The sequence below is a fragment of the Ursus americanus genome, chromosome 21 (assembly GCF_024610735.1).
Source record: "Ursus americanus isolate L20-20 chromosome 21, mUrsAme1.1.p, whole genome shotgun sequence".
Classification (NCBI taxonomy): Eukaryota; Metazoa; Chordata; class Mammalia; order Carnivora; family Ursidae; genus Ursus; species Ursus americanus.
This window is the reverse complement of record NC_142147.1, coordinates 2,945,619-2,969,397: the sequence shown is the minus strand read 5'-3', so window position 1 is coordinate 2,969,397 and position 23,779 is coordinate 2,945,619. Positions and strand designations below refer to the sequence as shown.

General features: G+C 54.3%; 1 long non-coding RNA gene across 1 annotated transcript in view; it reads right to left on the bottom strand.

Moving 5' to 3' along the window:
- Positions 1–23,779, bottom strand: part of LOC123776672 (uncharacterized) — a 107,857-nt gene that overhangs the window by 44,659 nt on the left and 39,419 nt on the right. The window contains exon 2 of the long non-coding RNA XR_006775439.2: positions 17,466–18,043. This is a non-coding gene — a long non-coding RNA (uncharacterized LOC123776672). The remainder of the gene's footprint in view (positions 1–17,465; positions 18,044–23,779) is intronic.

The window sequence follows — 23,779 nt, the reverse complement described above, 5'->3', positions numbered from 1 at the left end:
CTATGTATGTGTACGTATGCATATATACATATATATGTGTGTGTGTGTGTATCCATCCATCCGTCTATCCATCCATCCACCTATCTATCCATCCATCCATCCATCCACTCATCCATCCATCCACCCCCTACCTACTTAGGTATGTATGTATATCTGTATCTATCTATCCATCCATCTGGACCCGATGTGGTTCCTCCCTCCTCTGTCTTGCTAAGAAAACCCCAACTTGGCTTAACTATCCATCCCTTAAGGAGGTGACTCTGACCTTAGCTCAGGAGTAAATTCCTATGAGCCCAAACCAACCATAGCAATCCCACTCCCTCCATCATTGACTGGTTTAGCGATGGCCATATGACCCATTTCTGACCCACCCTCAGGGGAACCACGTGAGGACCCTGACAGCTGGACACCAGGGTGCTCATTTCAGTAATGAGGAGGCGCCTCTGCTTCTGTCGTATGACCTGCATGTTTGCCAATGCTCCCCCGGGTGCCGCTCCCCCGGGTCCTGCTTTCCCGTGTCCCTGTGGTAGTATTTTCATACCTATTGCTCAAATGTTCCTGTGTCTCCCCTCTGCTGTATCCAGGGACACCAGCTCCCTTCTAAATGCTGGGCGCACCTGCTTGGTCCTGGAGATGTGTCTGGAGGACCAAAGCCAGTGGGATTACTCTGCAGCTGTGGGATCATGGGAAAGAGTCCTGGTCGAAACCAGCAGCTATCTGAGTCCCACCGGCTGAGCTGAGTCCAGCGACCCTGGCGGGCGGCCTTTCCAGGACTCTCCTGGAACCTCGACCCACCCCAGCTCCCTGGTACTCATATTCCTTGGTTTATTTTGAGCAACAGTATTTGAATGCCAGAAAACTCCCACGTTTCCTTTAACGCCTGGTATTTCAGTTTGCTGGAAGAAAGACAGGATTTGCTCTTTCTCAGCACCGCTGTCCCTACAGTAGGGCATTGGACCACGAAGCACGAGAAGACCGGTTTCTGCGTAATTTGCTATTTGTGAAGGGGGACTCTAGAGTTTAAATCCACATATGCCTCAACCTGAACCCTAAGTGCTGTGAAAGCTATGACATGACCGCCTCCCTTGTACGTGCGAGGAGGTACACGGGCCCCCGGAACACCGCACATGTGTTGAGGTCAGAGCAGGAAGCCTCGGAAAGCCCCAGGGGTTCACTGTGGGCCAGGCACCCCTCTCAGTCTGAGCACATTAACCCACATAGTCACCACAGCCGCCTTATGAAGCGGGTGTTATTACTGATTTCATCTTACAGATGAGGAAAACAAGGCCCAGAGAAGCTGAGTCACTTATCCAAGGTCACACAGTATTAGGTGGCAGAACTGGGATCCACACCCAGGCTAGGGTTGGTATCATAAGGAAAAGAAGTCCATCCAGGCATCAAATACGATGTAACCGGGAAGACTTTATCAAGGGGGTCACCCACAGAAATGAGCTGGACCTCTCTCAGAAGCACGGAGGACAACTCTTTCTGCCTCTGATGGGATGAACTCCGAGGCCCGGAAGTTCCTACGAGCTGAAGACCTGACGGAAGACATTAGCACCACACGGAAGCACCTTGAGAAGGACGCCCAGAGAGGTGGCAACCCGAGCTGGAAGAGCAGCGACGCGGGGCCACCAAAGCCGACCGGTCCCCACAACTACCACCAGAAGAGAACGCTAGAGACAGCCTGGAGCTTCCCGGTGGCAGAAAGCAGAAGGGAGAGATGCGGGAGTGTGGCGCCTTGCCAAGGAAGGCAGGCAGCCTGAGCTCGCGGTGCTGAGGGCAGGACCACAGGGGGCTTTGGGGACCGGCCAAGGAAGCGTGGGCTGTGTGGGCCTGTCCTCTCGGAACACGGAAGATGGTGCAGGCACTTCCCTGATAGGGATGGACCTCATGGGGAGAGTTCCAGAACCAGAGCGGGGCATGGTCCTTCTGGGTGGGTCCCCTACTCTGGGACTTGGAGACAGAATACGACTCCACCCCTGAGCACCAGTGTGGCCCCGGTGAGCCTCTGGTTTCTGGTGTGACCTGTTTCCTCATCTCTATAATGCGAGTATCAGGAACAATCAGAGAGACACGCTTGGCCAGGGTCCCGGCACGCAGCACAGCACGCTTGCATGAAGTTTCCTAGAAGAAAATTTTGTCTCTCCCTGCCCCCCACACATGATTTCCAGTGGGGAAACTTAATATTTCATGAGGTTGTGGTTAGGCCAAGATCTGAATTCCCAGCCAAGGAAATCAAATTTAAAAACCCCAGGGGAAGTCCGTTCAGAGGCACTGACAAGTCTATCTAATGCCCTCCCGGGAGCTCTGTCTGCACAGGGACTCTCGGGCGCTGGCTTTAAGTGTGTCTCACCAGTGACCGGCCTCTGCGTGCAGCGGGGCATGCACATATCAGTGGCATCGCTGCCCCCTTTGTGGATGGGAAGAGGGCTGGCATCGTTTTCAATCAGCTCCTGATGATGCTACTTGGAGGAAGTGGCCTGGGGTGAGGAGACAAAGATGCACAGGTAGGGACAGATCTGGGTGGGCGGGAGGGGAAAAGCTGTCTGCTCCCCCAGTGATCTCAGCTTCTCTGTTCCGCACTTGGTTTTTGCTTCATAGCTCATCAAACGCAATGCCTGGAAACACCTCTGGCTTACCAACCCTGACTGTCCCCACTTTGCAGATGAGGAGACTGAGTTCCAGAAAAGGTGAGCCACCTTGCCCAGGATGGCAGCTCGCTAGACACAGTGTCAGAATCACTCCTGAAAGTTGTCTGCGGATAGTCAGCAAAGCCCTCAGCCCCCACCCCTGGGTGCAGGGGCCAAAGCAAACAGCTAGCAAGAAGCCTGCCCTGAAATCGGTGAAACTGGTGCCAAACAGCGCCAGCCCCCACCTATCCCCAAGTCCCTAAGGGCCCTCGGATACTGTGGACTGAAGTTGTCCCAACAGGAAGTCGAACAAGCAAACAAACACCAGACATCTACTTGAAATGTTCTGGTGCCTAAATGTGGATCAGATTGCCTGCCGGGTTCTGCCTATGACACAGGGCAGCCTGTATGAGCAGCTCCAAAGCACAGGCCGTCTCGGGCTCTCACACCTTCCCAGGGCGAGAGGAGGCAGCTGCTGTCTCCTGGGTGCAAAAGTAAACAGGGGCGGGTCTTCCTTGCAAAGCACTTCATCTAATTACACCAATAAGAACTTGAAAGCAAGCCTTGCCGCGGAGGATTGGGAATCCCGATTTAGTCCACCTACAGAAACTAGACGGTCGCCAGCAGCTCCCTCAGGACTTCAAGCCCACCAACAGTATGGTAACTAGTTACCCAAAGAAGGTTTCAATGTAGAAACCCCAGTGTTGATCAGGATATGCCAGATTTTGTCATAATTTCACATGGTTCTTCCTACCTGGCCCCAGAAAAAGGAAAGAGGTTGGTGCAAGGGTTTCTATTTATTATTATTACATGTAGCTATATCTTATCTACTATTGTTGTTCGGATGTAAGCAACAGCTACTGTGTAGGACTTCCAAGAAAATATCTTGAAGTGTTGATCAGCTGAGAGGGCTACCTTTTGTCTTCTTCCATCACCACCACTTTATTTCTGACTGGAATGTGGATGCAATGGATGGGGCTGCAGCAGCCTCTTTGGGCCATGAGACCTCAAAACCAAAAATCTTGCAAGTGGATAAGAAAGACTTCTGAATACCTTCATGGAGCTAACAGGCAGAGCCCCCATCTTTTGGACTTTTATTCTAATGGGAAAAGCACTAATATTCCAAAAATAAACTACCTGAGTTTAAATTCCAACCCTGCTGTCTCTTACTATCATTGCCACTAACCACAGGCAAGTCATTTAAAATTCTTCTTTGCCTCAGTTTCCTTGTCTAAAATGCAGGGATAATAATATTACTGACCTCACAGAATTGTTATGATTAAACACATATCCATATATAAGTAATAGCAAAAGCTGTATACACACATGTTTAAAAAAATACGATAACCCCCAGCAGTGGTGACCTGTAAGAGACCATCAAGTAGCTCCTGTTTCTTAGACTCCAGCACTTTCCTGGGGTTTTTTTTTCTTCTTTTTTCCCTGAGTTTGGTTTTCCATCTTTATGGCTGGTTGTTGAGCTATGAAATACAGTGAATTCCCTTTCCCTAAGTCAACCATGAGCACAGAATTCTACCCAACACAGCCCTCAAGCCACTGAAGACATTCAGGGCTGCCAAGACCAAGATGATGAATCCTGCCTCTGCCGTCGTCAGGATGGGCGAGCCCACACTCAGAACCTCGTCCATGAATTTGCAGAAGATTTAGATGAGTTCATCACGATGACCGGTCTGGCTGGGCAGGCCTGCCATCACTGCCCAGGGCAGAGTGAGCGCCTCTGAGACAGACCACTGCCTCTCATGCAGGGTCTACCCTACCGGGACCCCCTCTCCAACCACCAGCTAAAGTTCCTTCTCACAATATCCCTGCTTTGGCTGTCAGTGAGAGCAGGGGGAGCAGGTCTCGTCTTGCTGAGAACCAAGCCCTCCCGGCAGCTCAAGGAGCTGGAGCTGGGCAACATCCAGGGAGGCCGGTTCTAGGACATTCCCTGACTCTCGCATGGGGCGGTCCTAATTGTGGAAGTCGCCATGAGTCTGCGGGTCCTTCACTTTTGTTTACTTCTGAGGAGCATCTTCCATGGAGGGCTGGTCTGGGAGAGCCTTGGTGCCTGAGAAAGGCGGCCAGATTTCCTGGGGACTGTTTTAATTTTGGATCCTGCCCAAGAGATGCACAGACAGGATTCAAGTGAAGTTTGTTTGGTTGATGATCCCAGGAAACATTACGGGTGAGTGGGGAAGGGACATGGGGGCAGAGGGCAGCCCACAGAGGGCGGGTCATCAGGCCACCTAGCACCAACGGGCCACTGAGCTCAGCCCTGCAATGGTGATTCTAGGAGCTGGTGCTCAGTTACCCTTGCAGAGGCAGCTGGGGCATTTATCAAAAGCTTCTGGGGCAGAGAGAGTGGGAGAGGGAAAGACTAAACTCCCAGGACTTTTCAGGATTGTTGTGCAGGCAGCAAAGATGGGAGGCAACCCCAGGCAAAGAAAAGCAGGGGGTTGGCCATTGGAAGCTGGGCAGGCACACCCTGCCATGGGGAGGGTGAAAGGGTCCAGGGAGGTGGGTGTCTGCTATGGGGGCAGATGGCAGGAGATCCAGGAGGGGCCATAAGACCCGTCCATTCTAATCTGGGCGTCCAACCTGCCCTTTGTGACGTGATGGCAATAGCATATGGCACATTTAAGGTTCTCAGTTGGCAGAAAGTAAAGCAAAACTCTGACTACTGGAGATAGGCTTCCCCCAGATGATTTCTTTGTCAATTTGAAAGGAGACTTGTCCTGGTTTGTGAATCCAAAGTCTGGAGCCCGGGGCTCTAGCAGTCTGTACCTCTCCTCACACCCAGCCTCTGCTCCTGCTGTTCAAGGCCACGCCTCCTTGCAAGGTGTAAGCCGGGGTGGGGCGGTGGGGGAGGAGAGGCGCCCGGGCCTCCTGCGCCTGTTTGGTGACAGGCCGGGCTCCTATGTGGGCAGTGCGGCCCCGTGGGGAGGGGCTGGAGGGGGTCTCTGCAGAAGTGGCGGACACACAATACATGTTTCAGGGATGAACGTGTGAATAGGAACGAGTGAATCACGTGGGCACCACGGAGCCCTGTGCACAACGGGTTTGTGTTCACGGGAAGGTCAGCAGTCAGAGGGTGGGAAGCTTGTCTGGTTCATGTCCAGATCCCCTTGAGCTGACGGAGCACCTTGCCCCCACCTCCCAGCCCGTCCCACCGAATCGTACAGTACAACGTTCAGAAGGACCCGCCGGAGAATGCAGCCCAGGCGTTGCTCTGGGCCTGGGGAGATGATCTGCTCTCCACTCGGCCTTTAGGAAGGTTGTGTTTGGTTTCACGCTCAGGTGCCCCCTATTCAAGTAAGTAAATAAATAAACGGAGACCAGTGTTTGTTCTGCTCCCCCAGCCCCTGGACCAGATTCCCCACTGGCCCTCCAAGAAGAGGTCAAGTCCCTCCCATAAAGCAGCTCAGGAGAAGCCCCTGAAGACTCATCTCCAGACACAGCCTGCGAAGCAACGTGACAAACCCGAGACCACTGACAGGACAGTGGCAGGGCCCCTGCCCCTCCCTAGCGGGCCGCTCCAGACGGGCAGGTCAAGCCGAAGGTGCTCCACTTGCCAGGCTGCGTGGCCGGCCGGGCTGCGTGGGAAGGGCACGAGTGCTCCCAAGGGCCACGGATGCTTAGAAATACGTTCTATAATAAATCCACACTTTTCCAACAGAAGGAGCAACACATTACATCCTCCCGAGATGGCCACGAGCATCTCTCCTGTCCCCCATGCTCTTCCCTGGGCAGCCTTACTCTCTTCCCAGGGAGAGCTCAGGCCTACGTCCCCTCCCCTTGAATCGGGGCTGTGGGATCACTTCGGACAGTGGCAATGCTGCTGTGTGGCTCGTAAGGCCAGGTTAGGACACAGCAGGCAGCTCCTGCCGGGTCCTCTCGGGACACCGGCGCTGGGGGGCGCTGGCCGCTGCATCAGACCCCCAAGACCGAGGCCACTGTGCTGGCACTGACCGGCGGCTCTAGAAGCGTGCCACCTTGAACGTCCAAGCCAGCATCTGACCACAACCAGTGAGACACCCCGACTGAGAGCCCCCAGCTGAGCCCTTGTTGCCTTCCTGACCCACAGAATCCTGAACAAAATAATACAGTTGTTTCAGCTACCAAGTTTTGGGTAATGTGTTCCGTAGCAAGAAGAAGCAGAACAGCAGGAATACCCGCACAGCACGTGCTCAGTGTGTGACTGACGGAAACGAATGGTGCTCACCCAGGACGCTCCGTTAGCCCGGCTCATGGTAATTACCCCAATCTCAGCACTGAATTCTCACTTCCCAAGAGTGGTGTACTTCATCTGCACTTCAAGGCGAGCGCTTGGACTACATCTGTGTCTTCCTACTACTCAGGGGAACCTCTGGTCCGCTCCCCCCAGGGGGAAGCTCCCAGCCGCAGCTCTCAAGGTAAGGCAAGTCCCAGGAGAGCCCTCTGAAATGCCAGACTCCCTGTCCCATAGGGACAAAAAGTTTTCCCTGTGGGCACCGGCTGCACCTCTCACAGAAGCGAGGGGGCCGCACCGTTCATGCAGACCGGTGGGAGCGCAGGTTCTGTGCCCTATGAAACTGCACGATGATGATGTCATCCTCTTGAACCCTTTTTACCTTGGGTTCACCCCAAGGTGTGTAGACTTGGCCAAGAGCTAATTAACACAAATCAGCTAATTTGGCCTCCTAGGGTCTCTAGTTGTTATTTAAAAACAGTTACCTACTCCATCCACAAGGGGAGATGTGTCTTACAAGGAGAGAAAGAGGATCCCCTCCCTGCAGCCCAGTTTTAAAGGTCTGGCTGCACTGCTTTGTGGGAAATTAAGGGCAAGGCCAGGAGGCCCGGGGCGCAGAGACTCCAGGATGTGGCACAGGGCCGAGGAGATGGGCCTCAACCCTGAGACGTGGGCTTCGCCGGCCAGTCTCACTGCTTTCCAGAAGCCGCCCACCGGGGACTCAGCCCGTGCCCCGCCACCACCTCACGGCTGGGAGATGCAGCAAGACCAGAAACAGAGAAAGCCACGTTTTGCAGGAAGCACCTAGACAGATGCTCCAAGAGCCAGCACAGGAATAGCCTCCAGGTAGAGCCTCAGTTTCGCCCTCTGTAAAATGGGGACTAACCGTACTTTGTCGGATAAGACACAAGGGAATGAACACAGCACAAATCACTGTGTTGCAGTGCTAGCCCGTGTTCCACGGAAAGGCACCGGATCTTTCCTTTCAACCCACAACCAGGAAGGAGTCAGGCCCTGGCCCGGGGGCTCCTTGCCCATCGGCTTCAGGCCTCAGTTTCCCCACTTGTGATGTAGAGGCCCCTGGCCGCTCCCTCATGGGGACTGACTGGGGTGATGTATGAAAGGGGCCGGGAACTGGTATTAAGTGGGTACAGATCACACCCTGGAACCCAACTGTTTAGCTTCCAGGGACCTGGAGGATGTGCTGCCCTCTGTTACCTCTGGGCCTTCTTCCCAGCTGGGTCTCAGGGCTGCAAGAGCCGTGGCTGAGGTTGCACACGCCGCAATGGCCAGGGTCTGCCGACTGAGGCCAGGCATTGTTCTTTGAGTCACCAGCTCCTGCCTCCTCCAGACCTACTGTACAAACACCTTGTCTGTTCCCTTCCCCCTCTCCCTTCCTCCTCCCGTTCCCCACTTGACACATTTTTAGCTCCTTGTAGCTTCTTTCCCTGAGCCCGCAGCCCCTGTGCCCTGTACTTGGGCTCTTGCCTGGTTCCCCCACCCCAGTGGAAATACGGGTGCTCAGCCTCCCTCGACCCTTCGTGGGTGCATGGATTTCCTCCTCCCCAGCCGGCTGGTTCTGCTCACCCGCTGCCTTGCGTAGGGATGCAGGAGTCACGGGGGGGAGGGGCGGGTGGAGGCAGGCCTGGGGGTCCCTGCTCACCTGGGTGGGCCTTGGAGCCATGACAACCTGGTGGAGTCCCACTGTGAGGATGGAACGCAGGAACACAAGGACAGTCCTCAGTTCTCTAGACCCTAGTAGCTTCATTTCCGATAGCTACTCTAATTATCATTACTGGTTGTCCCCGAAGCACTTTGTACAGGATAGGCAAAAGACCCCAAACCCCTCAGGGGACAATCTGGACCCCCCCCCTGGCAACTGTGTGGACAGACGGATGAAGCTCTCCACCCAAGCCTGCAGGGCCAGACTCTCCAGAGCTGGGAAGCTGCACTCTCAGGCTGTGTAGACAGGGATGTGATCCCTGGCTGGCTAACAAAGCCCGAGGCACCTCCACCCACCTCTGGCTGCTGATGCAGGAGTCCCGTGGGGCCAGCTCCTGGGACTGAGGGTCACCCCAGTCAGGCAGCGGCAATCCAGACTCCTGGTGGGTCGCTAGGGGCTCATTTGCATGATTCAGCAATTTGGGGGCTGAAGTTGGCCCTTGGTTTCAACAGCTGCTTACCTGTTACAGGTAAGCCGCCCTGCTGACCACAGCTGGCTCCCTGGAGCCTGGCAGTCAAGGACTGGGAGTGCAGCCTCTTCCTCATGCAAGTGGTGCCTTAGCCTTCCTCCCTCCAGGGCTCCGGCCCCTGGCCTGTAAACTGAGCCCAGCACCTCCGTGGCTTGTGGTGGGGGCGGGTGCCCTGATGGTTGGTTGCACTTCCACACCGTGGCCTGGCCACAGCCTTTGTGGGGCTTCCAGGCCCAGGAGGTGGAGACAGAGTTGGGGGGGGGGCCGGCGGAGATGTGGGGGGGGGAAGGGTGGCCCCTCCCCTGCAGTGGAGAACTGGAGCATGTCGCAGGGGATGGGGGGGTTGCAGTCCCAGAGGCAGCCAGCAGGGAGGGCACAGGGTGGGGACCATTGCCTTCTGCTGTGCTTGGGGGCCAGGGGCCCTGAGGCGGGAGAGGGGATGCTGCAGGGACAGACCTAGCAGGTTGGAAGCACATTCACCTCCCTCCCCTGCTAAGCTTGAGGGCTCTTGCTCCCCTTTTCCTCTCCTGTTTTCCAGGTGGGTTTCTGCCTCCTTCCCCCTCCCCTGCCTCCCCACTTAGCCCTTGCCTCAGACACACCTCCCAGCACTTCCTCCACTCCCAGTGAGATTCTCCTCAGCTTCTCCAAACTTCCCTCCTGCTCCCTCCATGGCCCCCCTCCAGCCCACCCCTGTGCTTCTCTTGGGGTCCCTGCACTCTCTTTCTGTGCTCCTCTCCCCTCTAGGCTCCTCACAGCCAGCCCAGCCGCTCCTCCCCCCCCCCCGCCCCCCCCTACCAAAGCACTCCTGCACCTCCTCCCCATGCCCCTCACCCGCCCTGCAGAACTACCCGCTCTTGGGCCTAAGCTGGCTGCCTCACAGGTGGAGGGGAAGTTCGGGACATGCCACTTGGGCAGATGGGCACCGTCCCTGGCTCCATGGGGACAGGAGAGCCCCAGGGGCCACTGCGACTGAGTGGGTTAGACCACCTCTGACCCAGCAAGATCACTGCCTGCTTTCCTTTTGGAACAAAAAGAACATGGTGGGGGGGGGGGAGATTGAGGCTTGACTCAATCAGGATCTGACCCTGTGATATTCAAAATTTAAAAGTAGAGGAGAGAAATTCCTAACAAGAAAGAGTTAAGATAACAGAGAACCCCATTTTGTCCAGAGCTGTCAATGGAAAGGAGGGGAGATGTAGAAAGGGCCATTGTTTGGAGAAGTTTGTGTTTCAGAAAGAAAAAAGGCAGTAGCTTATCCCAAAGAGGGCTCCCCTCCACCTATAATCCCGAACTTTCCTTCCGCTTGGATCTGGGGGCCCTCAGGGAGGGAAGGAGGCACCGTAGGCATCAGTACTAACAGTGAGCATCCGCAGGGGACCTGCTGGGTCACAGGTGGGGCTCCCCGGCACTCCCATTACTGGAGCCCAGTGAGAACAGTGGGGCCAGAACCAGAAAGGGGGCACCGATGTGTCCTTGAAATGTCATCAGTCCTCATTGGGGTGGCCCCTTGCTTTTTCTGGGTTCTCTGAAATCCGTTCACAGAGAGGACCACAGGCCAGCAAGAGAGAGACTGCAGTGAGTGTGAGAAAGGCCAGGTCCAGGGCAGACAGTGTAGAAATGCTCCACTTCGGCAAAGAAAAATCCTAATTCTGACTTGAGATCTCCTTGGAAAGATATCCCTGGTCATGGTCAGTGTTCTGCTCTGGGTGGATGTGGGACCTTCAATCTAAGTCATTTCTCTCTGTGATGCTTGCAACTGGGATAATATGCACTGTTTTTGTAGTAAGAGGGACAAAAGAGTGATACAGCAAATATTCTTTTCCAAGTAAAATAAATAAGGACGGGACCCGGGTTGGGCTGGACTTCAGGGTTAAGCCGGGACGATAAAGAACCTTCTGGCAGGACCCATTTCCAGTCTCTGCCACTGTAAGGAGCCAGTGATGAGCTCACCTTGAAGGGTGGGGCCAAACTAAGTGAGCTGGTGTAGGCCACTCAGACCACCGCCGGGTCCACAGCAAGTGCTGAGCTCTAGAACAGCTCTCTTGTTGGATAGTCACCATTTTGACCCACAATGGCCCATGGACTGAAATTCGATTTCTATGACTTTGCTCAGAGGCTGTGTTTGGTCTGAAGGCGTCTGCTGCCTCTTCAGTGGCCGGTGGTGGAAGAGCCTGGGCAGGAAGTGCTGCTCACTTCCCTAAAACTCAGCCCTGCTTGCCTGGGTCCGTGGCAATCTGACAATCCCATCTGGGAAGGTGAGGTGACTTCTGACCCAATGTTCCCACTGGTCCCCAGCTTGAACCACAAAACCCCCATCCTAGTAGCTCTGCTCTTGTCCCTTCCTTCTCCCCGTGGAACCCGTGCGAGACACAGGACTTCAGAATCAAGAGCCACATTTCCAAAATTGCATTGATTCACATGGACTTCGCCAAAATAGCTCCTCCTCACCACTTCCCCAAAGCCTGGTGGGGGTGGGGGTGCGGAGGGGGCCCTGTAGTGCCCAGACATGGGCGGGAATCACTCCCCTTTCCCCTTCCCTTTCCCCCGAAGGCTGAGCCGCACAGAGGCGCTGGCTGCTCTGAGCTCCACCGTCCTGGAGGGGAATCACGGCAGCCCCAGGTTTTAAAGCGCCAAGGGCACAAAGAATTATATTGTAGAAAAATAATGAAGGCAGGGGAAATGTTCAGCAATCAAATAAAGAAAGCAATCTGCAAAAACAGCATATGCACCATTCATCCTGTGTTTTATAAGGACGAACGAAATCATAGTAACAGCAATAGCTCATGCTCTGGGGGGCAGACGTGATGCCAGGCACTGCTCCTCATTGTGTGTGTGTGTGTGTAATATGCACACGAAAACACCAAAATGTGAAGAGTTGGTACCTCTTGGTGGTGGCATTTTAGTGTGTTTCCCAGATATTCTGTTGTGTTTTCCAGATATTCTATAATAAACACGGGATAATTCTGCCAACTGTTTCTATACATCTTTTTCTTAAGGATCATGAAAAATCAGGTTTAAGCGCCCTCTTCCCGCAGGGAGATGCTGTCATGGGTCTGCAAGCCTTGAAGGCAGAGGCTGCCCGGTGAGGCCCGAGGCTGCAGCTCCCCTGCCTCCCGCAGGGCCAGCTGGATCCTGTCTGTTACCTCCGCAGGACCCCATCGCACTGGTCTGAGGATTTCCTGGAGTCGCTTAGCTCAGCAGACTTTCCACATCCTCCATGATCAATACGTGATATTAAGTAATGCTTTTTCAAAAGGATGTTTCACGACCTCCCCAGCCACATCAAAGTCCAACAAAAACCTCCCCCCACCCCCCCAGATGCCTGTCTCTGGGCACACTATGCGTTCTACTGGGGGGTGCAGGGAAGGAGGGGACACGGCACACAGAGACCCTCTGGGACCAGGCCCTAAGCCAAATGCACCACATGTACTGCCCCATCTGGAAGGAGAGTATGGGGTCCCCACATTCCAGGTGAGGAGGCCAAGGTTCCAAGAAGCTCAAGCTGGTCCCCAAAGTCTTGTCACTCTTTCCACTTCCTTCCCCATCTGTCTTAATGATAGATAAATTCTGCTCAGAAAGCTACTCTATACTACCAAATAATTACACTGTTGTTGTTTTAACTGAATTGGTCCGCCAGTTTAATTGAAGCCGGCAGGCTGACGGCCCCCCACGCCAGGACTGCAGACAGCCCCTGTTGATCCCACACGCCTGTATCTTAGCAAAACAGAGCTCTACCTTGGAGGGCAGGGGGCAGGGGGGGGGGCTTGGTTTAAGAATGTTATCATTTCATTTAAGAAAAAAAGAAGACGACAGGCAAAACTGTTTGGTCAACAGTGAAATCAATTTATAACTGACCCTTCCCATATGTCCTATAAACTTTCCCTTCTCCAGATTCTGAGGATCTGGGTTTTGGGAACATTTTGTTTAAAAAAAATCCTACATTAAGTAAAAAGAGGAAAACGTTTTGTCATCAACATTGTAGTAAAGTGTATATTTCCCATAAAATACGTGACTCCTCTCCATAAAACTGTTCCAGGAGTGTTAATGTGTGAGTTCCAATGGAATCACTGTCTGGCAGGGAGTGACCATGTGGGGCTGGTGGAAATAGGACCCATCGACTGGTGAGTGCCTGGCTGACTCCTGACCTCCAACACCTCACTGAGCCTTGGGGGGAGGTACTAAACAAAGAGTTACTGAGTGACTTCTGTGGGTCCGTAGCTCAGTCCATCCCTCTCCCCATCTGCTCTCCTGAGGCACCCCAGATCTGGGGTCCTGCTGGCCCTTACAGCTTCACCGAGAAGCTCTGGCAGCCAGAACCCTGGGTCTGAATCGCAGCTCCGCCATGGAGGACCTTGGACAAGACAGGGCAGCAGGGCCAGGATGGGGCGGCAGGGTGAGGCAGGAACTTCTCACGGGTAGCACAACGAAGGGGGCACCAAAAACTCAGTCACAAAGAGAAATAGTAGTTCTAGGTTTAAAAAAAAATTGATGCAAAAATCCAAGATATCAGAATTGTAAAGACAGATAGGATCCGACCCTTCTTTGCCTGAGCCTTCTCCACTTGCCTCACCCTGATCCAGACCCTGTGTCCTGTCTCTGTGTAAAAATGTGACATTTTTACTCTGCAGAGATTTATTTCTGCATTCATTCAGATCTTTCTTCTTGATGCCTGAGTTTTTCAGGGCCCCCTTGAATATTCTGTGCCCGAGGTGAGTACCTCCCTCCCCTCCCCTTGCTCCCTGCCCTGAGACCAGCCTCACCCCTCTGAGCCTCCATGGGAGGGGTCTTCCCAGTGCCAGCCACGGCTCCCAGGGATGTGCGGCTGCAGAGCAAATGTTAGACTGCCAGGCCGGGATCCTTTGTGCGTCTGCATGTGCGCTCACACGTGCAAAGTACCGGAGCCAAGTCCTAAGATACCCGTGTGCCCCCGAGTTAGCAGTGCCGCTGGGCAGACAGGAGCAGAGCATAGGAGAAGGCTGCACGTAGCAGACATGACCGGCCAGGGATCCACCCTGGACCAGCCAGGGCCCCAGAGGCCTTCCTGGAAGAGGGACCCTCCACTAGGCCTCAGGGAACCTGAAGAAGGGAAGAGACGGCATGTGACTGAGATAACTCTGACACAATGATTGGCTAGAGGAAGTCTCCAGGAGCAACACCTGCTGTCAGCCAGGCAGATGTCGAGCTATTACACAATTCTGGAGAATGGACACGTCCCTCCCTTTGCAGAGGATTTCCTTTTCCTTTTCGGCTGGTGCATACCACACGCGCACCCCAGAAGCCACCTCTCCCGCCCAGCATCGCCCCGCGCTCCCTTCTCAGGTGCATTTGCTGGCCTGTCCTGTGTCCTTGGGTCGCCCTTTCCAGAAGTTTGTGGTCTCTGCTGGCATCTGCTCCTCACCCACATCTGCAAAGGCTCACTGAGCCCGGGCATCTGCATGTCACCCGGGCCTCATGTGCGGAGTCTGTAAGTCCTGAATTCTTCCATAGAATTCTGCAGTCCTTCCTCAATCCCTCTTGCCTGGGAGCAAGTCCCCACACCCAGTCAATTAACACAGCCCAGAAAGTCAATGCGCTTGGATGAAGACTAGATGCACACACCTAATCACCCAGCCCAAGGGGCAGGTGAAGCCAACTACCTGGCTGGGGCAGGAGCCCCGTGCAGACACAAAACCATCAAGGGTGGCCTGCGTGGACATGGAAATATGCCCGCGACATATGTTGTTAGGTTGGAAAAATCAAGCTCCAAACTAGCAGTCCGATGTGATTCCCCTAGCTTTTCACAGCCTGTGTTTATACAAAGAGAGGCCTGGCACGATGGGGAAGGCTGGGGGCCACCAAACAATGCCTGTGGTGACTTAGGATGCAAAATTAGGAAGGGACAATTTCTTAAAACGTCTTATGTTTTTTGGCAATGATTAAATTTTCTATATGGCTATCTGTTATCTTCGTACCACCACCACCAAAAGCCAAGCTAAGCTATTTGCATTTAGTATGGTTGGTGACTAAGAACGACCTGATTTTCCAGGTAAATGCGTAGAGAGAGAAGGCAGATTCTGGGTGTCAGGGGCTAGGGGGAGGCAGGGAGGACAGAGAAACTGTTTGATGGGGACGGGGGGGGGGGGTTCTTTCGGGGGGATGGACATGCTTTGGAACTAGATAGGGCTGGTGGCTGCAAGGCATTGTCAACGTGCTGAATGCAACTGAATGGGTCACTTTAAAGCACTTGGTTTTCTGTTATGTGAATTCCAACTCAATGAAAAAAGTACCTCCTTCTTTTTTGTCCAATAAGCCCCCTAATGGAGTTACCCCTCTATCTTTGAATTATGCATTTAATGACTGACCTGATTCAGACATCAGTGATGCCAGTCAGACAACCAGCTGGTCCCAAGGCACACGGATGGATTTCCGACTCTGTGTTTGTGTAACAGGAACAGGCGGTCAGTGCATGGGATTCAGCTGGGTGACCACTGAGGTGCCTTGGGGTCCAAAAAATCATGTTCTGAAGCATGGAGCCTGTCTGCATATGGCTTCGGATCATCTTCTATCCCACGCAATCTTAACACAAAGGTCTAGCCTGACATCCATTGAAACTAGACCTTCTAGAATCTTCATTTCAGTTTATAGAAAAAAAAGGTGTTCTCTCTGTGTGTCTCTTTCTGTGTCCTTTCTATTCCTCTTTACTGCATATGCTATCAGAAATGATTTACAAGAAATAAATATTAAAGAGGAGGAAATCATCAACGAAAGCTGCAGAATTGGGGAAAAGTGGAAATAACTGGAACACATCCACAGAAGCTATGAATCCCGCACGGCTGCCGTTGTGGGTCATAAATTTGAAATGCATTTGCATAGTGTGTTCGCCTCCCCTGTGAGACCCCAGATCAATGCTAAAGATGTCTGCGTGACACGTAGACACGGGGGCCACAGACCACTGCAAACACGGGCCCAAATCTCCAAACCGATCCGTTTTCCTTCGGCCCACGCACGCAGATACACACACGCACAGGCCCTGCAGCGAGCTCACTGTGCACGTGTCTACACACGCAAGCCTGGACCCGACAAGCATATGTTTACCTCTGTGGTCAGGATCAGGAATGGCACTTGGGCCCCACTGGGCCCGGCTGATTCATGCCCCTGGTCTGTCTGGGTGAACCTGCGGTGGGGGCCGGAGGCTCACGGGGAGGTTGGAAGTTGCCAGAGAAAGGATGGAGAGGATGTGGCCCATGAGGGGACGTCTTGATTTATCCAGAACCCCATTTACAGCCTATCCATTGTAGAGCTTCACACGTACACCATGTCCCTCTTTTCTCCCTCCCCCTCCCCTGAGCAGGTCCAGCTGGAAGGAGACAGCGCTCTGAGTTCAGTGGGCGCAGACAGGACTAAAGTAAACAGACTGGTCATCGGCAGGCAGTTAGCAGCCTTTGGACAGATGATCAGCGTTGAGCTGGTGGCGGACCACACACACGAAGCCCCCTTGGACCACACAGGCATCCGCCTGCCCGGCCTGCCTACGCCACACGCACACACAGGCTGGCCTCGCCTCACCGGCGCGTTTCCCCTGCGCCACGGGAGATCTGGAGAAGAGTCTAGAAACACCCTAATGCTGCAGCCCCGTGGCTGACCCTGCTGCTCCCACGCGCCCCTGCTGGAGCCCCCTCAGATCAGCTCATGCGATAGAAACCATTGGCTGGAAGAGGCCGGGGGGCAAGGTCTCAGGGTGATGCGCTCTGGGGGCCTGAAGGCCTCGGTCTCCCCCTCTGTGAGCTATGGTGCTCACGGCAGCCGGCGTACCTTTGCTTCCCACGGCCGTAGCTCACCCACCCCTTGGATCCCCTCACCGTGTTCCTCTTATTCTCCTCCAGCAAGTGGCCCACATCCCCCTGAGGCCTGCAGATGGACCAGGCCAGCACTCCGAACACTGGCCACCCTTTACTAGGCAGCTGCCGTCCTTCCCAGAGACAGCTCCCACCTGGCAGTGACCTCCTCAGACCCAGAAGCCAGCTAGGACACACAAAGCTGCGTCCTGAAAACTCCCCGAGTGGGAGCCTCGGAGGGATACTCGCTAAAGCTTTAGTCCCCCTCCAGCATGTTCAAGGAGAGCCTCCTCCTCCCGCAAAGCTCCCTCCCCCCCCACTTCTGTGGGCTGGCACGAGGTGAGCGGGAAGCAGAGGAATGTTCTCCAGGGATCTGCTACTCCTCCCTGTTGGGGCCCTGCTTTCAGACAACCCCAGGGTGAGGCCTTGACCCCCCCACCCCTGGTCCGTTCTGCCATCTTGAGAGGGCTCTTGAGTCCCTGGACACCTCTCTAATGAGGAGCTAGCCGAATAAAGCCCCTGCCCGCTGGCCAAGGCGGAGCTGGCGGGGGTTTTGGCTCAAATGTGCCTCCTTGGAAGGGGGCCCGTTACTCAGACTCACCAGGCTTATCAAGCAGAGGTGTTGCCCCCAGGGTGGGGGTGTGCAGGCTGAGGAGGTGAGTCTCCATCCCGGTGACACCTCGGACCACCGCTCCGGGGTGGGGTGTGTGGCCTCGGGCCGCCCACGGCACCATCTGCAGGCTCTGCTCCGCGCCCCGCGCGGCCGGCGGCTGACCGGGGCCATCTGTCTTCATTACGCGGGTTTATTTGGGGAGGCGAGCGATGGGGGGCTGTCATGGCTGAGAGAAGGCTTGATCTATTGGCAGACATGCTTTGAAGCCCTCTTCAAGGTTGCAGCTCCGCAGATCAGAGCGAGGCGGATGGCAGCCCTGGGCATGTCCCCATATAACGGGGGTTTTCAGTCCGGGGGCTCTGGGAGCGGCCCTCCTGGGGAGAACTGGGTGTGAGCCGAGCCTTTGAACTTTGCACTGCTGCTCTCTTGGCCTCCGCCCACCACTCAGTCCACTTTTTTTTTTTGAGGTCCGGTGCATTTTTAACGATCCAGTCCATTACTAGGAGAGGTCATCGGCCCAGACTCGAGGACGTAATGCCGAACATCAAGGACAGAAGCCTCGTAATCTGGAGGGGGAAGCAGACAAGAGGCAGAGAAGGAAATGAGACTCTCAGAGAGTGGGGAGAACACCAAGGACAACTAGACAGGATGGTGGGGTGGAGATGCTGGGAAGCTGGGCAGGCGCCTTCCTGGCCAGTGGGCAACAGCCCTCAGCTAGGGCTCCATTTGGATTTAGATCTCAGAAACCATCCAGTGAGAATCCATATCCATTCTCCATTACTCTGGGTCATCCTTCAAGGCCCAGCTCCCTGGTACAACAGCCCTCAGTGTCCTCATCCGGAAAATGGGCTGGTAAATGTCAGAACTCTCAGAGCTGGCCCCCCCCCCCCCCGGACTGCATGAAGTCACAACGCCAAGCCCCAGTGAGAGCTGGAGAGCCGGCTGCAGTGGCCCCCTGCGGGGGGGAGGGGGGAACCTTCATGTTTTGCCCCTGCTGGGGATAAACCCACACTGGAGAAGCCCTGCCCCCTTGGGCAGGGACTTCTTCCTGCTGGTGTTAAATTATGAGTGAATAGTCCTAAGTATAAGAAAGGCTTCCCACAGAGCAGGGAGCCTGAAATATTAGCGTAACAGTGGACTGATCTGGCCAGAGGGGTGGGGATTCGCTGGGATACCTTCAGAAACAGAGGATGCTTACTGCTTTCATTCCAGTGCCTACGTGCTCCCTCGCTCACTGGAACCTCCCTTTGGAGCTGAGATCCAGGCTTGGTCCCACGTGAGTTGACGATCAAGGCAGGTTAGCTAATGTCCCTGCACTCATCCATGAAATGGGTCTAAAACTATACCAGCAGGAGGACGGCGAAGTTCGAATTTTAAAAGTCGGAAGCACGTGCCTGATACAGAATAGGTGAGCACTCAATCCGCCTTCTATCTTTCCTTCCCTTTCCCCTTCCTTCCTTCCCCTGGGTCCCCCCAACTCGACCCCTAAAATGCAGAGCAGAATCCTGTAAACACTGGACAGATAACCTGTGAGGACACTGGAAGCAACCACTTTACGGACTGTTGGAGCTTGCCCCCTGAGCCCGGGGACGCAGAGGAGGCCTCAGACAGGAAGCCAGAAACACAGGCCCTGGACACGCGCTTCCACGGGCAGGCGTTCTCGAACCTGTGCCGCGCGTCTCCCCTGGCAGGGCCAGGGCTGGAGGAGGAAGCACCAGCTTCCAGGAAGGAAAGTCCCCGTGTCTTTGGGATCAAGGGGTCAGTGACACTGGCACCCTGGGGTTTCTACACCTCAGTTTACGGAGCCCTCCCAATACGGGGCATTCGCTGCTGATGAACTGGGGTGCAGAGAAGCCCCAACACCCCTTCCCAGGGGCGTGCTGCCCGAGGCCACAGTGCTCCAAGCCTGGGACTGGGCAGAGGGCTTTTCCACTTCCCACCAGATGTTTGCCACTGCACAGACGAAGCGCACCAGGCTGGAGGACAGACCCCAGTGTTCCCGGCAGCGCGGGCGCGGGAATGCCATTTGCCTGTCAGGGCCCAATGCAAGCATAACACAGACCCTCCTTTCCCGGCCAGCATGGGAGGCGTTTTGACTCCTGCTGAGAAACATGAAGGTCGTGACCCACCAGCTTCCCCATCTGCCCTTTCCTCACCAGGGGAAAATCTGACAACAGACTTGTTATTTATGAAGCTAATGCAATCCAGAGGCTATTGGGACAGGGGAGGGAGTGGGAGAGAGCTCCGGAGAGGGGTCTGGCCCCGCAGAAACCAGTTTCACTGGCTGCATTGTGAGGACAGCCATCAGAGGGCAGGGTGGCGGGCAGAAGGCTCTCCACAGCTCTGCGGGCCCGGCAGGCGGTACTCGGGGCCTGTGAAGCTCCAGCAGGCCAGCATAGTCATGCAGGGTCTGGGGGTCCCAGGCACCTTTCCACAGTGCACATGGAGGGGAGGAGCTCCCCAGAGCCAGCGTTTCTGTGGGGCAAAGGTGGTCAGTGACTTCTAATGCCTCATTGTTTTCATGCACGGGCTCAGACACTGGCTCTTTCTGGGAGAAAAGCTAAGTTGGTTGTCTTTGTTTTCTTTTTAAGGTAAATTTTTTTTCTCCGCAAAAGTTTATTCTCTCCAAGGACTCACTCACAGAATCAACATCAAAGAACGATTTAACAGAGAGATGCTATTTTGTTTTTCTGTGTTTCATTGAATGGAGGTGATGAGCAGGCATGGAAAGACACAGACGTTGTGTCACCCAGACCTGGTGTGACCCTGGCCCCTCCTCTCACTGGGCCGGTGATTTTGGTTGGGTCACTTGATGTCCCCTTCACTAGTTAAAGGGGGGTGGGGTTAGGACTTAGCCCTACAATGTGTGAGCTGATCAGAGATGAGGATGCAGGTGACCCAGCAGAGCCTGACAGGGAGCAGACCGCAAGGACTGGGGACTCTCATATTGTCTCCACCCTCATCTCCAGATGGAGACTTTGTGGCAGAGGGATCCCACATACAGACGATGGAGCTGCAGGTTTGGGTTCAAATCCCGGCTCTGCCTCTTGCCAGCTGTGTGACCTTGGGCAAGTTACTCAACCTCTCTGTTTACCTCCACTGGTTTCCTCATCTATAAAATGGGGATAACCAATGGTAGCAAAAAGTGAGTTACTAATGCAAAGCACTGAGAGAGCCCCTGGCTCAGAGTAAATTGGCATTTATTGTTGTCATTATAGGGAGAATTGTCATTGTCAAACCTTTGATTTAGAATCACTTAAAAGTATTTATTACACAAAAACCAGCATGGCAAAAATAATAATAATGAAAAAGGAAACCCCATCAAACTTCTATTCTGATAAATCCTATTTTTAGGTACCTTTGTAATATGTGGATGTTTTTGTATCTTCTGTCCCTCGAGCTGCTCGTCTTGGAAATACACAGGCTTGTGAAACAGTCTGCGTGTGGCCTGGGTGAGCGTCCTCTTGGAGACAAGGATCCCCAGTACCTCTCCAAGGAGGCACAAGACAGGGTGTCTGTGTGTGCGTGCAGGTGCTGTGTGGACGCAGATGACGGGCGGGGTGATTCGCTGCACGTTTTCAGAAGTGTCTGCTCCACACTCCCTCCTGCAACGATGACACCCCGTCACGGCCGTCCCGCACCATCGCTCACTCATGGCCACCACGGCTTCTTGGGCCAAGACTTCCACACCCTCCCTGGCAGCGGCCGGTGTCCCCTCCCCCAGGGCAGTCAGGGGTCTGCGTGATCTGTGCACTGCGCCGTCCTCTGGGAGGAACAAAGTCTGGAACGTGGGACGAGCTCAGGACGTAATGAAATGGAATCCGCCTTACAGAGGGGAGACCTTCTGTGAGTTTTTTAAGCTTTTTTTTTTGACAATTTCTGCGATTTTTTTTTTTAAATCTCAAAATAACCTAGGGTTTAGTTTAATTAATCCAAAGTAACTCTGGAATCCCCACGTGGTGCGGTGCCCTGGGGCAGCATTTTCGTTTTTAATGCATCCACATCCACACGCTCCTTGGGGCTTTAAACGCCAGGCAGTAAGGACAGCAAACGGGGTGGCATTTTCCCCGCCGTCCAGCCTGAGCCCCGAGGGCAGACACTGGCAGGGCCAGCCGGGCCTCCCCTAGTGCCCGGCGAGCAGGTGGCCCTCGTCGTGTGCTGTGGCAGTGAGCGGTCATGACCGGTGTCTCCACGTTGAGGGAGTAACCCGCCGTTTTCAGGGTGCTCACCCTGTTGTTTCTGAGCGAGGACCCTGCGGTCAAGTGGGTCTGCCAGCCTGACTCTCCCTTTGTCAGGCCACCTCCCTCTGTCCTTCCGTCCCTGCACCTCGGAGGGAGCTCGGGAGCCCAGCTCACGATGCATGACCCTCAGTGATCCAGCACCCACACCCACCGCCTGTTTCCTGGGAATGTCAGTGTGTGGAGCCGGGCCGGTCTCCTCTGCTCGCAGCCGGGAGGGCAGGTCCTCCGCCAGCGCCTGGCCTGGCTCTGCTTCCTGTTTACTTCAGAGAGAGGCTGGGGCCCGCAGGGTCTGTAGGCAGCCCTGCGGTCTGAAACGAGCCAGGCCGCACAAGGGGTTATCAGTCCATCAGCCCAGATCGGCCGCTGGGCTCTGCCGTCTGTCAACTGTCTTCTGTCATCATTGAGAGCTCCCTGTCCTGGAATGCCATCTCGTTAGGTGGATCAGGCCTCCATGGGATGGCTCAGAGTCTCTGCAGGGCTCAGCTTCACTTTTATTTGCAAAATTAGGACATATATACTCTTTTAAAGCTAACAGAATTTCTGACTAAAAGTTTCAAAAAAAATCATCAAAATAGAAAAAAGAAAGAAATAATCACCCCAAACTTCATCACCAAGAAATAATATTTTGGCCAAAATTCATTTAAACATCTGTCTATGCAAATTATACCCCTAGAGACCAACGTGTCCCATGTGACAAAATGGGACCGGACCCTTCCTGCCGCTGCATTTGTAGTAAGTAAACACGACGACGAGCCTCCGTGCTTCTGCTTCGGTGCGTCCCAGGATAAGCGCCTGGAGGGGAAGGCGATCACACTCAGAGAGCAGATGCCTCGGAGCCACAGAGCCGCTTGCACCACCTCTCCGGCCACAAACAAGCTGCACCTGGGTCCCACTGCTCCTCACACTGGTATCACCTCATCCTTTCAGTCTGCCTATGCTGTAGGTAGAAAGTAGCATTCCGCGGTGCTCTTTTGTTTAAAAAAAGTACTTTGCACATATTTGCCAGTGACTTAGGTCCCTGTGGACTGGGACGGCCATTTAAACACTGGATCTCTGGGCTGCAAAGATGGTCAGCCAAAAACGGGTCCAGCCCCACCCCACACCTCCATCCATCAGATACTTTTTTTTTTCTTTAAAGATTTTATTTATTTGATGGAGAGAGAGAGGGAAAGAGAGAGAGAGAGCACAAGCAGGGGGAGAGGCAGGCAGAGGGAGAAGTGGGCTCCCCGCCGAGCAGGGAGCCTGACGTGGGACTCCATCCCAGGACCCCGGGATTATGACCTGAGCCAAAGGCAGAGGCTTCACCAACTGAGCCACTCAGGCACCCCCATCCACTGAATACTTGAATCAGCTCAACCGTTTCTCTCAAAAGATGGTCCTGCCTCTGGTGTTTGAGTGCTCCTGTAGATGGGGGGCTCGCCACAGCCTGAGGGATCTGCTGTGTCCCCAGCTCTGCCCGGGAGCTGTAACTCCAGCCCCACACAATGCTGGGAGCACATTACTAATTCCATCCTTGTTCCAGGCAAGCTTACTGACACACAGAAGATGAAGGAACTCGCCCAGGGTCACACAAGCAGGACAGCAGCAGAGTGAGTAGCTGAGCTGCGGCTCAAACACAGGGAGACTGCACCACACAAGGCTCAGAAAGGACACCTGGAGCTGGTTAGAGACCTAACACGTTCTCAAACTGCAGATTCCTTAAAGATTTCTCCTACAGACATTTTCTTTAGCTGCCCGAGGAAGCAGGAGCCACTGTCAGACACCCGCCGAAGTCCGGGCTTCGAGCCTGGTGCCAGAAGCCCTGCTGGCGGCTCAGGCTAGCATGAAGCAGGAGGACTGGCCCAGCCTCCAAGATGTCCCAGTGGACTCAAGGTGTCATTGGTCCACAGGCCATTGGTCCAAGTATGATTTATTGATACAGACCCAAGTGAGTCCATAACATTCACCCCTATTTTTTTTTCCACTGCAAGCTGCTTTTAGAGATTATCCTTTCTTCCGGCAGAAATGCCCTTATGCAAGACAGAGACATATATGCCTTGATGACCTCATTTGTCTTCTCTT